Source organism: Mesocricetus auratus, unplaced genomic scaffold (genome assembly GCF_017639785.1).
Source record: "Mesocricetus auratus isolate SY011 unplaced genomic scaffold, BCM_Maur_2.0 Super-Scaffold_100691, whole genome shotgun sequence".
In the NCBI taxonomy this organism is placed as follows: domain Eukaryota; kingdom Metazoa; phylum Chordata; class Mammalia; order Rodentia; family Cricetidae; genus Mesocricetus; species Mesocricetus auratus.
In genome coordinates, this window is record NW_024429267.1 from 29803334 (window position 1) to 29815709 (window position 12376).

The window sequence follows — 12376 nt, forward strand, 5'->3', positions numbered from 1 at the left end:
CTTCTCTAGAATGGCCCCTTCAACCTCTAGTAAGGGTTGACTCTTAACCATTTATCAGATCATGGAAAGCCACACAGCTTAACAAGAGAAAATTTGTTTCTCACATTTTCTACATCTTGTGTCTGGAACCTGAAGTAACTTGCAGCAACTGTTAACTAAAAAAGATAATTAAGGAAAAAATGAGGGAACTGAACCATAATCTTTGGGTGACTATGCAAGTAACTATTAACTTCAGGTTTAACTTTCGAAAGGAGGAAAAGGAACATATTTAGAAACCATTAGTGTGTCAATTTCAGATGGAGGCTGAACAAAATTCATAGATCTGAGCATTTCTAGAAGAGAAGAACATTGGTTTTAGTGAACAAATTTTTAACCGATTAGGTAAGAGATGAATGTAAACTTAAACTTTGATGTGTCCAAATCTGTTTATTCTCTGTATATTATAACAATTAGCCATATCTTTATGCAGTGTGCCCCTCACATCCAGTGATGGTGAGGGCTGATAAAAGGTAGAGGGAAAAAGCTGGGGAAGGGAGATTAAGAATGGAAACTGGTAGTTATGAATAACTAAGACAAGAATAGAAATTGCTACAAGAAATGACATCAAGATGCTGCACTGCAAAATCAGGGTTTTTTGCTGTTTATTGAGGAAATAAAGGAATGGGTAAGTAAAAGGAATTACAGAGTCACTATTTTTGATAAAATTCTCTTGAGACTTTCTACATAGCATATAAATGTACAATAAGCTAATATAATTAATCTGTGACTGTTCCTTAACTTAAATACACCACATGCTTGTTTTGTAGTGAATTCTCAGCAAATCCACTGTTAAGTCTTCTGTGAAACTCATAGAAGGTGAGCCACACAGAACTTTGTCTCCCACAGAAAAGTCAGAATTGGCCTCAGGGCACAATGCCATGGACTTTGTATGTGCTCATCTTGGAAGGCCATTCTTGTTTTCATTAGGGACACTGTATAAGTAAGAGGCTTTGAATACTATGTACATAAGTAAATGAAAATGTGTCTTCTTCTGTAACACTAAAAATGGTTTTATTTATGTCCCTCAGGTGAAATGGTGTTTGAATTAGAATGTCTTTTGGGTAATAGTCCTTGCAGATTCTTGCAACCCATTACCCCAAATATTCAAGATTAGAAGTTATTGAGGGCAAGAATTTTCCAACACCCAGACAGACTCTTAAAGATGTAACCAATTCAGACTAAATTATTAATATTTTTAAAATATCACCTGAATGTACACACAAACCAGCATCGTAACCAAGATAGTTAACTCATCCATGACCCTTCTGAATTCTTCCACCCTTTTTTCTTTAATTAAAACATGCAAAATCCCCTCTTGCCCTTTCCTATCTTACTGTTTCCAGGTTTGACACCCCCAAATTGACTGCCTCTATTTCTTTAACTATTGTCAGTATATATACATGTAAATGAATAAATGTATAAATGCAATCCACTGAGTCCTAAATGCATGTTTCTGGAGCTGACTGGTGGATATTGAATAATCAGTCAGGGGCTCATCCCAGTGAAAGATTGATTTTCCCTTTCCCAGCAATTGTTTTTTTTTAAAGGTTTATTTATTTGTTTGTTTATTTATTTATTATGTATACAGTATTCTGCCTACATGTATGCCTGCTGGCCAGAAGAAGGCACCAGGTCTCATTACAGATGGTTGTAAGCCACCATGTGGTTGCTGGGAGTTGAACTCAGGACCTTTGCAAGAGCAGTCAGTGTTCTTAACCTCTGAGCCATCTCTGCAGCCTTCCCAGCAATTGTTAACTGTTTGTAATCGCTAGGAGTGGAGCCTCATGTGAGTTATCCTACATACATTGGGATGTTAGAGTTTTCAGAAAATCATGTTGTTTATAATTCATAGGTATAGTTTTCCTGTCCTAAATGTGGTTTGTGAGGTACATTGTGGGTGCTGATAACCAAACCTAGGTCCTCTGTAAGAGCAGAAAATTCTCTTTACTGCTGGGCCATCTCCAAGGCCCCTTAAGTTGACATCATAGTTAAAATTGAATTTTCTGATCTTTGAGTAGAGTATGTCTTTTCCTTCATTTAGATTTTTTTCAGTCCATCTCAGGAATATTTTCAGTATTTTGTAGCTGTTGAAATATTAATTACTGAGTGTTATATATTTTGTTATTAAAATAATACTATTCTTTTAGTGGCAATTTTTAATATGTAGGAAAAATTAACTGTCCTTTGCTTTGCTTTGTAGAGCTGGTGAATGAACCCAAGGACTTGAGCATTCTAGGTAAGTGCTCTACCACTGGGACTGTCCTCAGCCTGACAATTAATAGTTTATCCTTCTCACATTTTCAATTTTTGAAAAAAATTATTGATCACTTTCAGTAGTTTTTAAACTATACATTATGTTTAAGTTCTTACAGAGATAATCATTATATTGTGTGTAAATAGAGTCCTTTTCTCTTCCTGAATCCAAATCATTTTTAGTGATTTATCGATTTGTGTGTTTTTCTTGATTCTTTGCTTTACACCTAGTTTAATGTTTTTTAAAGCTAAAAATTAATGTCATTGACTTATTCTTGGCTTTAGATGAAAAACATTTAGCTATTTACCAGTAAATATGATGCCAACTCCAGTTTTTATTTTTTTCTTCCAAATTGAGTTTCCTTTCCATTCCTCTTTTATCAGTCTGTAAGGGATGTTATGTGAAATACATTCTCAGCACTCATTGAAATTATGATATGGCTTCTATTTTTCTCTGTTATTACAGTGAAATATATTGACTGGGATTTAAATGTTAGATTATTCCCTGAGTAAATCCCAATTTGTCATATAATAGAAAACCCTTGTGTGTTTTATTAGACTTAATTTTTTAAAAAATTTAATTTATACTCAGGAAGGATACTGGTAGGTTTGTTTTGGGGGGGCACTTTTTTAACTTTTAATTTCAAAGTACCATTGACTTCATAAAATGAATAGGAAAATATTCTCACTTCCCCAGTTGTTGAGAACCATTATATGAAGATATATAGTACTTCCATTTTATGTGTCAATTTTATTGTCAAAAAGTTATTCTTAATATTCTGCCATCACTTTGACATTTTAGATTTTTAAATGGTATTTGCATGCATTTAATTTATTTAATTTACATCTCCTTTCATTTGTTATGATCATTCTAGAGTGAAGCAGCTTCTGGCCATATTGATTTTTCTGTTACTTACTTCTTTGATTTCCTCTTTGATCTATTTTACTTTTTATTTTAATTCTTGTGTTTCTTTGGGGATACTTGTTTTATTTTTTATTTTCTATTATAGTGACTTAAGCTATTGGCCTGAGAACATTTTTATTTTCAAATGATGTATTTAGTAATATACATTTACCTTTATCTCATATATTTTGATATGCTGTATTTCAACTGTCCCTAATTTCAATGTATTTTTCAACTTCTTTCCTACAGTATTAAAAAATGCTTTTAAACATTCAGTCAGTCAGTCAGTCAGTCATTCACTCATTCATTTTGTGTTGATGTGTGCATGTTCATGTGCATATGTAAGTGTGTGTGTGACTACCACAGCACATGTGTGGCGGTCATAGGACAACTTGCAGAAGCCATGTCTGAAGGATTAATTCCAGGCAAAGGCCTTAGGTGGATAGAGAAGTTCTGGCAGAAAAGTTGACTGATACCACCTGTCGGAGCTTCTGATAAGGAGAGCCACATAAAAATCCACTGGCACCTACCACTTACAGATTGCAGGGGAACTATTCCTGTTCCACAAACAGACACCTCTGTCTCCAAAGTCCTCCTTTTCTATCCTATAAAAACCCAAGCATGCCACACCATGAGCCAGTCTCACATCCACAGAGAGATGGCGGCCCTTCAGCTGTTCTAATTAAAGAACAGTTCTGCTTTTGGATTTGCCATGTTCTTCCAGGCCATCTCGGTCAATCCCGGTCTAACATTTCTCAGCTTCCACTTAGAGCTTCTCAGGCCATCAAACTTTGCGACAAGTGCCTTTACTTACTGAGCCTTCTCGCTGGCCCTAAGATGCATTGTAAATTACGCCCGTTAGTTTCTAAGTATAGCTGGTGATTCTGATTCCTTTCCATTATTTCATTTGTGAAAAAGAACATATATGGATGACAGATCTCTCAAAAATTGTGTGTTATATATCAGAGAATCAAGTAGATGAATTATTCTATGATTGTTAAGCTCTGATAGTACTAATAAATTTTCCAATAACTTCTTACTTTCTGTAACTCTGTACCTCATTTTTGAAAATCTTCTAGTAGATACATGAATGCTTAGTTCTCCACATCCCTTTGAAAATTTTAGTCATTCTTTATCTAATGAAACATTTATGTAATAAGTAATTTAACTTTGAACAAATTATTTATGTTGTTATTCTCTAATATCTTAATCTGTAAGTCTTCAGGCATTTAAGGTAAGTCACAAATGAATATATATATATAATAAAATATTATCTTGGCAAAAATCATGTATTTGTGAAGGGCCTGAGGACTGTTTTGAAGTATTTGTATCTTTCATTAAATCTGGAGTCCTGTTTTATTCTATATGTAGTATAGTAATTTCTCTTCCAATGTATGAATGTACAATAATTTTCTGGAATGACAAATATTAAATCTTTCTCACAATGACAAATTATAGCAAAACAAGCTCTTTAACATCTGTTATTTATTAGGCTTTTATTGAGACTTCACTTATAAGAAGAGATTCTCCATCAAAACTTATCTAATTCAAAGGCTGGTCTATAGCTCAGAGGTAGAGTTATTGCTTAACATGCATGAGGACATAGGTTCAATTGCTAACACTATAACATTTTTATGAATTAAGTAGTAGTTTGTGTACACAGACATTAATCATTGCTTGTATTTTTGGTAATTATCTACTCTATTATCACTTTCAACTGTAATATTATCAAAATGGTTAAAAATATATGAGAAGTGCTCTCTGATGTCTAATACTGATATCAAATATTTAGAAATTTGTTAGATAAAAATGCATAGCTGTATAACAGCTTAATTCTAATAAGGTGAAGGTAATTGAGTGGGAATTCTTTAATTTCCTGATAAGCAGATATTCCCCGAGTGGCATTTACAAACTGGCATCAACAGATGGAGTAAGAAAGTCTATTTCTCTATCCACGTGAAAGACTGAAATGTTACAGATATCAGACCTAAACTTGTCAAATATAAACATGTCATGCCATTTGAGCGTAATACCCTGGCAGGTCAGGGTGAAAGACCCCTCCTTAGAATACTGAGAAAACTGTAGCTCAAAACAGTGCATAGAAATAGGATATGCAAACTGAAAGTGATGTGTGTAAAAAGTTAAATAAAAAATATGAAAAAAAGAAATAGGATATGCAAATTCTAATGGAAAATATTACTATAATGTTCAAATTATCTCTCACCTATTCTTGCCTATATAATGATCAATTTTCTTTCATTATTTATTAATAGATATGTGCATATGTGTGTGTATTTTTCTACACAAACTTTTAGTTTAGAAGGTGCAAAAGTCCATTAATAATCATACAAGTATGTCATTAAATTCAAGAAGTACCTTAATAGACATAGACATTTATAGGTGCCTTCTGTTTTGTTTCTTAAGAGTAAGGAGCTGTATGCTGGTAATTAAGTAAATGTTATAGTAAGTATAGCTTATAGTGAAGCTTATCACTCCCCAGGGAACAGATACTTAATTTGTGGTCATGATAATAACAACCAAATGAACTTCAGGTCTTGCAGGAGAGCTTAATAAACTTCAAAGGAGGAAGAATAAGAACGTATGAGTAAAAGTACATCCTCAGCCTTTCATTAGGCAAAATGAGCGCAAGTCCCGGCCCAGCATGGCTTCCGAAGTTAGCATGCCTAACTACAAAGCAAATGTATGCAGAGAAATGCACAACAAAGGCCGAGCTTCTAAAGCTCCAGTTGAGTTTCCACAAATGTTGCTTACAAAAGCCGCCATTCTCTGTGTTAACAAAAAGTTGTGGATCCATTCTTCCCTAAATCCTCTTTTCTTGCATAATCCACCTTGTGCACTTTAGCTTGAGTGTGTTTTATCTGATCTAATCCTGGGGTCATTCCCTCTCAGATAGAAGCAACAGGATTATTTCACACTTAAACGAGGTTCAATTTTTATGTGAACCTTAGGAGGACACCTGGCTGATGCAGAATTTAAGCTAAAGATTAACCAAGTGCTCAAGGCACATAATGGTTTCAGATATAATAAGAGTGTATGGTAGAGAGAATTACTTGTATACCATATTGAAGCCGCATCTTAACATGTGCATATTGAGGTCTATACAACTCTATTATACGGATATTTTATGCATGTGAATTTCACCACACCTACATATAAGAATACTTGTCTCAAGAAAAGAATCTGCATTCTATTAGAAATGAAGGTGCTCAAAATTTCACTTATATTTTTTTTTCTCTTCAGCATATCCACAACCTGTAATAGGTTGAGTAGGGCCAGGCTTTGTAGCAGAGAAAATTAGCTCTTGATTTTTTTTCTTTTAATGCACTAGGCTAGAAAACTGAATAGAAAATAATCTAAGCCCCACAAAGCTAAAATCATGGATTAGTATGAATAAACCTATTTGCTATTGTGGGCTCTGAAAAGACATTTTTATATTACATTTTTAAAAAGAGAAGTGTGTGTGTGTGTGTGTGTGTGTGTGTGTGTGTATTCAGGTGTGATTATTTTATGTATACAGTGGCAATTTTTATGTTGCCAATGTACACATGCATGTATTCCCTGTTATTTTTTGATCAGTGGTTCTCAACCTTAGTGCTGTGAAACTTTAATACAATTTCTCATGTTGTGGTGACTCCAAATATATTTATTATTATTATTATTTTAAGTTTGTTTGACTTTATTTTATATGCATTGGTGTGAAGAGGTCAGATCCCCTGGAACTGGAGTTACAGACATTTGTGACCTGCTATGTGGGTGCTGGGAATTGAACCCAACTTCTCTGGAAGAGCAGCCATTGCTCTTAACCACTGAACAATCTCTCCAGCTCTATAAAATTATTTTGTGGCTACTTCACAACTGTAATTTTGCTACACCTAAATCATAATATAAATATTTGATGTGCAGGATATCTGAATGACCCTGGGAAAGGGTCATTTGACACCTGCCCCCCCACAGTGGTTGCAACCTATAGGTTGAAAACTATTGTTCTTAGGTGATAGTTTATCTTTGTTAAGATGTCAATATTAGAGGAAAAAAGCTAAAGCAATTAAAAACTATATTCATATTTTCTTACTGTGAAATCCAAATAAAATTAAACAATTGCTGCTGATTTTCTTGATGGGGGAAGTCCTGTACATTTGTTAATAAAGTACTGTTGAGCCAATAGGAATCTAGGAGGTGGGGCTAGGAGTCCAGGAGGATTCTGGGAAGGAGAAACACAGAGAGTTCGAGATGTAACGCCATGGGGTAGGAGGCCCGGAAATTTCTCCGGTAAGAGACATACTTAGATTAACAATTATGGGGTAATTACTTAAGTCAGAGCTAGCCAGTAAGAAACAAGCAAGGCCAACAGCTTCATAATTAATACAGCGTCTTGTGTGTTTATTTGGGGACTACAATGCGGTAGAGCCCAGGCGGTTGGCGGGGGATAAACCAAAGCGGCTAGCAAAGAAAAAGCTTCTCTTTACATTTTCTATTTTATAATTTATAGGAAATTTATAATTTAAAGGAAGAACATCATAGACATTTAAAAAATGGAACAATAATGCCACAGATACCTTTCTTACAGACTGCCTTCTGCATTTTATATATGCAAGGGAAATGAAATAAAAATACCATATGGGAGAGGCTGGCATGATGACAGTATTAATACTTTACTGGATAATTTAACACCAGATTTTTAAGTAAAATTAGGTAGCCAAGAAATAAAAGGAAACCAACCAATATAGGAGTAATATAGATCAAAATATTGCTACAAGCATCACTCACCAAATTCTCATTTCAAACTATGAGAACTCTCTTATGTCCCTTTTCACAATATGGGAGTGTGAATTAATTGCTTTTGTATTCCCCAAATAAATAGAAATACTAATATATCTTGTTGAGGAAAATGCATTACTGAAACTTATGGTTTTAGTAATTTAGAGTGGTGCATGAATTAATGAATCTTCTAGAAACAACTGAATTTCTTTAAAGAGTCAATGGTGCTATTAAAATAACTCTAGGAGCTGCAGGTATTGGCTCAGTGGGTAAGAGCACTTGCTGCTTTTGCAGAGGGCCTGGGTTCCATTTCTAGCTCCTATGTGGTGGCTAACAACTGGCTTTGTTGTTGTTTTTGTTTGTTTTGTTTTTCTAATTTTTTGCATTTTTATTAGTTTATTCTTTACATTCCAATCCTAGTACCCACTCCTCCCCCCTCTTCCCATCTGCTCCACAAAGAAGGTAAGGCCTCTGTCATTACTTCCTCCTCTGTCCTCTATGTTACCAGACACATGCATAGTGCACATACATCATGCAATCGAAACACTCATACACTTAAAATAAAATATAATAAAACTAAAATAAAATAAATAAAACTAGAAGCACAGTAACACTAATAATCCTTGGCAATATAAATTATTGGGAGCTGTGTTTCTGTGGCTGTTTATCTCACAGAGTCTGTTTCTACAAATCTGTAAGTATAGATATGCAGAAATAAAGACAATGGCATCTTCAAGAAAAAGGTTCAAGTTCAAATGCTACTGGATATCAAAAGCTACATTAATGGATAGGTGACATTATTTATACTTAATTTATGATTTTCTCCTTAAAATTAATAATCAAAAGTAAAATTAAAAGGCTAAAATCATCTACTGGAAATTATACAACTTAATTATCCATTTTTCCTTTGTAGCATTAATTGAGCTATTTGGCAATATATTGTCAAAACCCACAAAACTATGTTATGTATTTTGTCACTTTGATGCAATTTTGAAGATATAAACATAAAGCAATATAAAATATTTGAAAAATTAAGTTCATATAGAATACATGCTGTTGTTTTATTTTTTTCTGTATTTGTTAAGATTTGTTTTATGACTCAGCATGTGGTCTGTTTTAGAGAAGTTTCCATGAATGGGCTATTGAGTAGATTATGTTTTTTGGGCTGTTTGGGTGAATATCCTGTAGATTTTTTATGTCCATTTGATATAAAATGTCATTTAAATTTGAGGTTTCTCAATTGTATTGTATTGTATTACATTGTATTGTATTTTGAGGCACATTCGATTTTGAACTCACACCAGGAGTTCATTTGTTTGGGAGACTTCAGTTAACTTGCTGATTTTCTTTTCCACACTCTTTTCTGCCTGGTTCCATAGTATTGTGAGCTATTACTTCTGGTAACAGATCCTGGCCTTCTCCTTCCACTTTTCCTTTAGGATTGGTAGCTGTCATTGCCTGATACTTCCCAGCCCACCTCATGAGTCAGATGCCCCATGTAAGCAAACTTCCTGGTAGGCTTCAGCATCATGAGGACAGCCATCTGCTTTTTCATAGCATAGGATGGAGAGCCCCTTCAAACATCTTGAGGTTTTGCAGGGAAGCCTGGTCTTGCTTGGTCCTGTAGGGCAGCATGTTGTGCACATTGTACAAAAAAATGCAGCCTAGGCAAAAATGGTAGGGGCCTCAGGAAAAACTGGTGTTCATCAGTTTTTTGAGAAAGGTCAGGTACTGCAGAAATTTTTGGAAATGCTGCTGTGTTCAGCACACAACCATGACCTTCAGGCCCAGTAGTACCTGTTTGGCCACCATAAGGCCCAGAATATGGCCTTAGCCAGGAGACACTAGAATCTGATCCTCTTTCATCTTCAACAGCCGCCTTGGAAAAATCTGTGTTTATTTTATTTTGTCCAGATGATCTCTCTACTGGAGAAAGTGGGGCGTGGAAATCACCTACTATTTTTGAGGTTGTGTTGGTCTTTTTAATTCTGCTAGTGTGCTTTTTTATGATATTCGGATCAGTTTCCCTTTATGCATAATTTATTCTTTTTCTGTTGCAGTAGCAAACAAAATTAGTTATGAAGTAGCAAAAAAATAATTTTATGTTTGGGAGTAATCACAACATAAGGAACTGTATTAAAGGCCACAGCATTAGGAAGGCTGAGAAACCACTTGTGCAGACGTTCATCAAAAAGTTTTAAATAGATCTACCATATGATCCAGCTGTAGCACTCACAGCCTATACCCAAAGAATTCTATATCTGAATCTAGAGATGTCTGATCATCTATGTTCATTAAACAAACAATCTGGATATCTCACAACTGATGACTGGGTAATGAAAATGAAATACATTTACATGGGAAATGTTATTCAGCTATAAAGAAACATAAAAATTAAGTCCTCTTCACAAGACAAAGCCTCTATTTGTCCAGAAATATGCAACTAGAGGAATCATAGGTCCTAGTGCAGAACACACAACTATTATTTGCCGAAGGACCATAGTTTGACCCCTAGTTTGTTATTGTTTTATACAAAGACTAATGCATTTTCAACTCTCATTAGAGAAATTTCTATTTTCAGTCGAGTGTGATTAACATGGAGATGCACAACTAGTCAAGGTTTAGAGAATAAAACTGGAATGTTCGGTCTAAAATATAGCGTGCATGCTAAGGCTTAGAGATAACTATGGAAGAGGAGGCAGAGGAATTGTATGACTCCAAGGAAACAGTTTCCTCTGAACACAACAGGGTAAATACACATATGGACTCACAGTGACTGTGACAGCGTGTGCACACTATGTGTTATCGCAACTTGGAGTGGGAGGGTGCACACAAAGTCTCACTTCTCAGTTTGGTGGCTATTGAGAATTGATAGTCACTGGAAGATAGAGGATTTCAGTTTTCTTTTAAAATGTAGTCCCTGGTAAGTCAACTGTACTCCACAGGCAGGTCAGACATTCAAGAATAGAAGGAAAGAACAAATTGTGCTTGGAGTATATAAAAGTAATAAAAGATACAAAGTTGGGTGGGTGGGAAAAGGGGCTTAGATTTTGGAGGAGTCCCAAGAGTGAGCTGAATATATCAAAGCACATTACACATGCTGCTAAGAAGTATTCTGCAGTATTTGGATGAAGAAGTCTGTAGATATATAATGTCATTAGATTATAATGTTTCCTTATTGTGGTTTTTATGTGTGAGTAATCTATGCATTGATATAAAATAACCCACTAATATGTGTTCTGTCTTTATACACATAGAATTTGTATATTAAAATTTCTATACATGTTTAGAATTGTAATATTCTTTTGGTGGATTGTTCATTTAATATGCAGTGGCTTTTTACTTTAATCTCTTTTGAATAATTTTGGCTTAAGATTTATTTTTCGAGAAGTTAGAATTGCTATGCCGGTTTGAAGTTAATTTCCACAAGCTTAGAGTAACTCTTCTCAGACTTTTACCCCAAGGCTGTGTTTGTATTTACAAATGAGATGCCTTTTCTTGTGTGCAACAAATAGATGTGTCCTTGGGGTTATATTGTGCTGTTTTTTTTTTCTGGTTGTGGTTTTTTTAATCTGCTAGTCTGTGTTTTTTTACTGGGGGAATTGAGACAGAATTTAGTGTTATTATTATTATTATTATTCAGGCTTATTATTATTCCAAATCTATATTAATTCTTGTTATTTTGTTGTTTTTGTCATGTTTGACATTTGCCTTATCTTCATGTGTTTGCTTAGCATGCCAGCAAAATTTGTTCCTGTCCTCTTGGATGTTTTTATCCTTCTCTCCAGTTCATAGAATTCCTTCCAGTTTCTTCTGCAGTACTGGCTTAGTGGTGGTGAAACCCTTTGGTTTGTGCTTATCATGGAAAGTTATTTCTTGTAAGGATAGCTTTGTTTGAAAGACTTTCCCAAATACAAGTAGGTCTTTTCCAAAACATAAGCTCATCTTTTTTTTGGGACACTTATTTTCTTAACCAATTGACATAATTATTACTTTTTATTATGCATTTGGAGATTTTTAAAGACATACTACTCTTTTATTTATGAATTTACGAAATGAAATCTTCTTGATGAAAATGGTATTCTTTATTAATAGCAATGATGGAAGATTTATCACATTGTAGTCCACTAATGTTGATTAACTTTCCACGTCTGATTTTTTTTGCAGCCTGTTAACATACGGTGCTAATGTTCATACATGTTCATGTTCACTTGAAAACAGGTATATTTTCAAGTAAAGTGCTAATTATATACTTATAGAGTATCATGGGTTTTCATATCTTCTGTGTCCTTGCTAACATTCGTCTCCTTGTTCTATCTAGATCTGAGATAAATGTGCTAAGCTTTTCGTGGTTTAGTATCTATCTTTCATCTCATAGTTTCTGCTCTATAAAAGTTTTTA

General features: G+C 34.4%; 1 pseudogene; it reads right to left on the reverse strand.

Annotated features, from left to right (window-relative positions):
• Positions 1-9270: 9270 nt before the first annotated feature.
• LOC101833784 lies at positions 9271-9841 on the reverse strand (annotated as a pseudogene).
• Positions 9842-12376: the final 2535 nt, after the last annotated feature.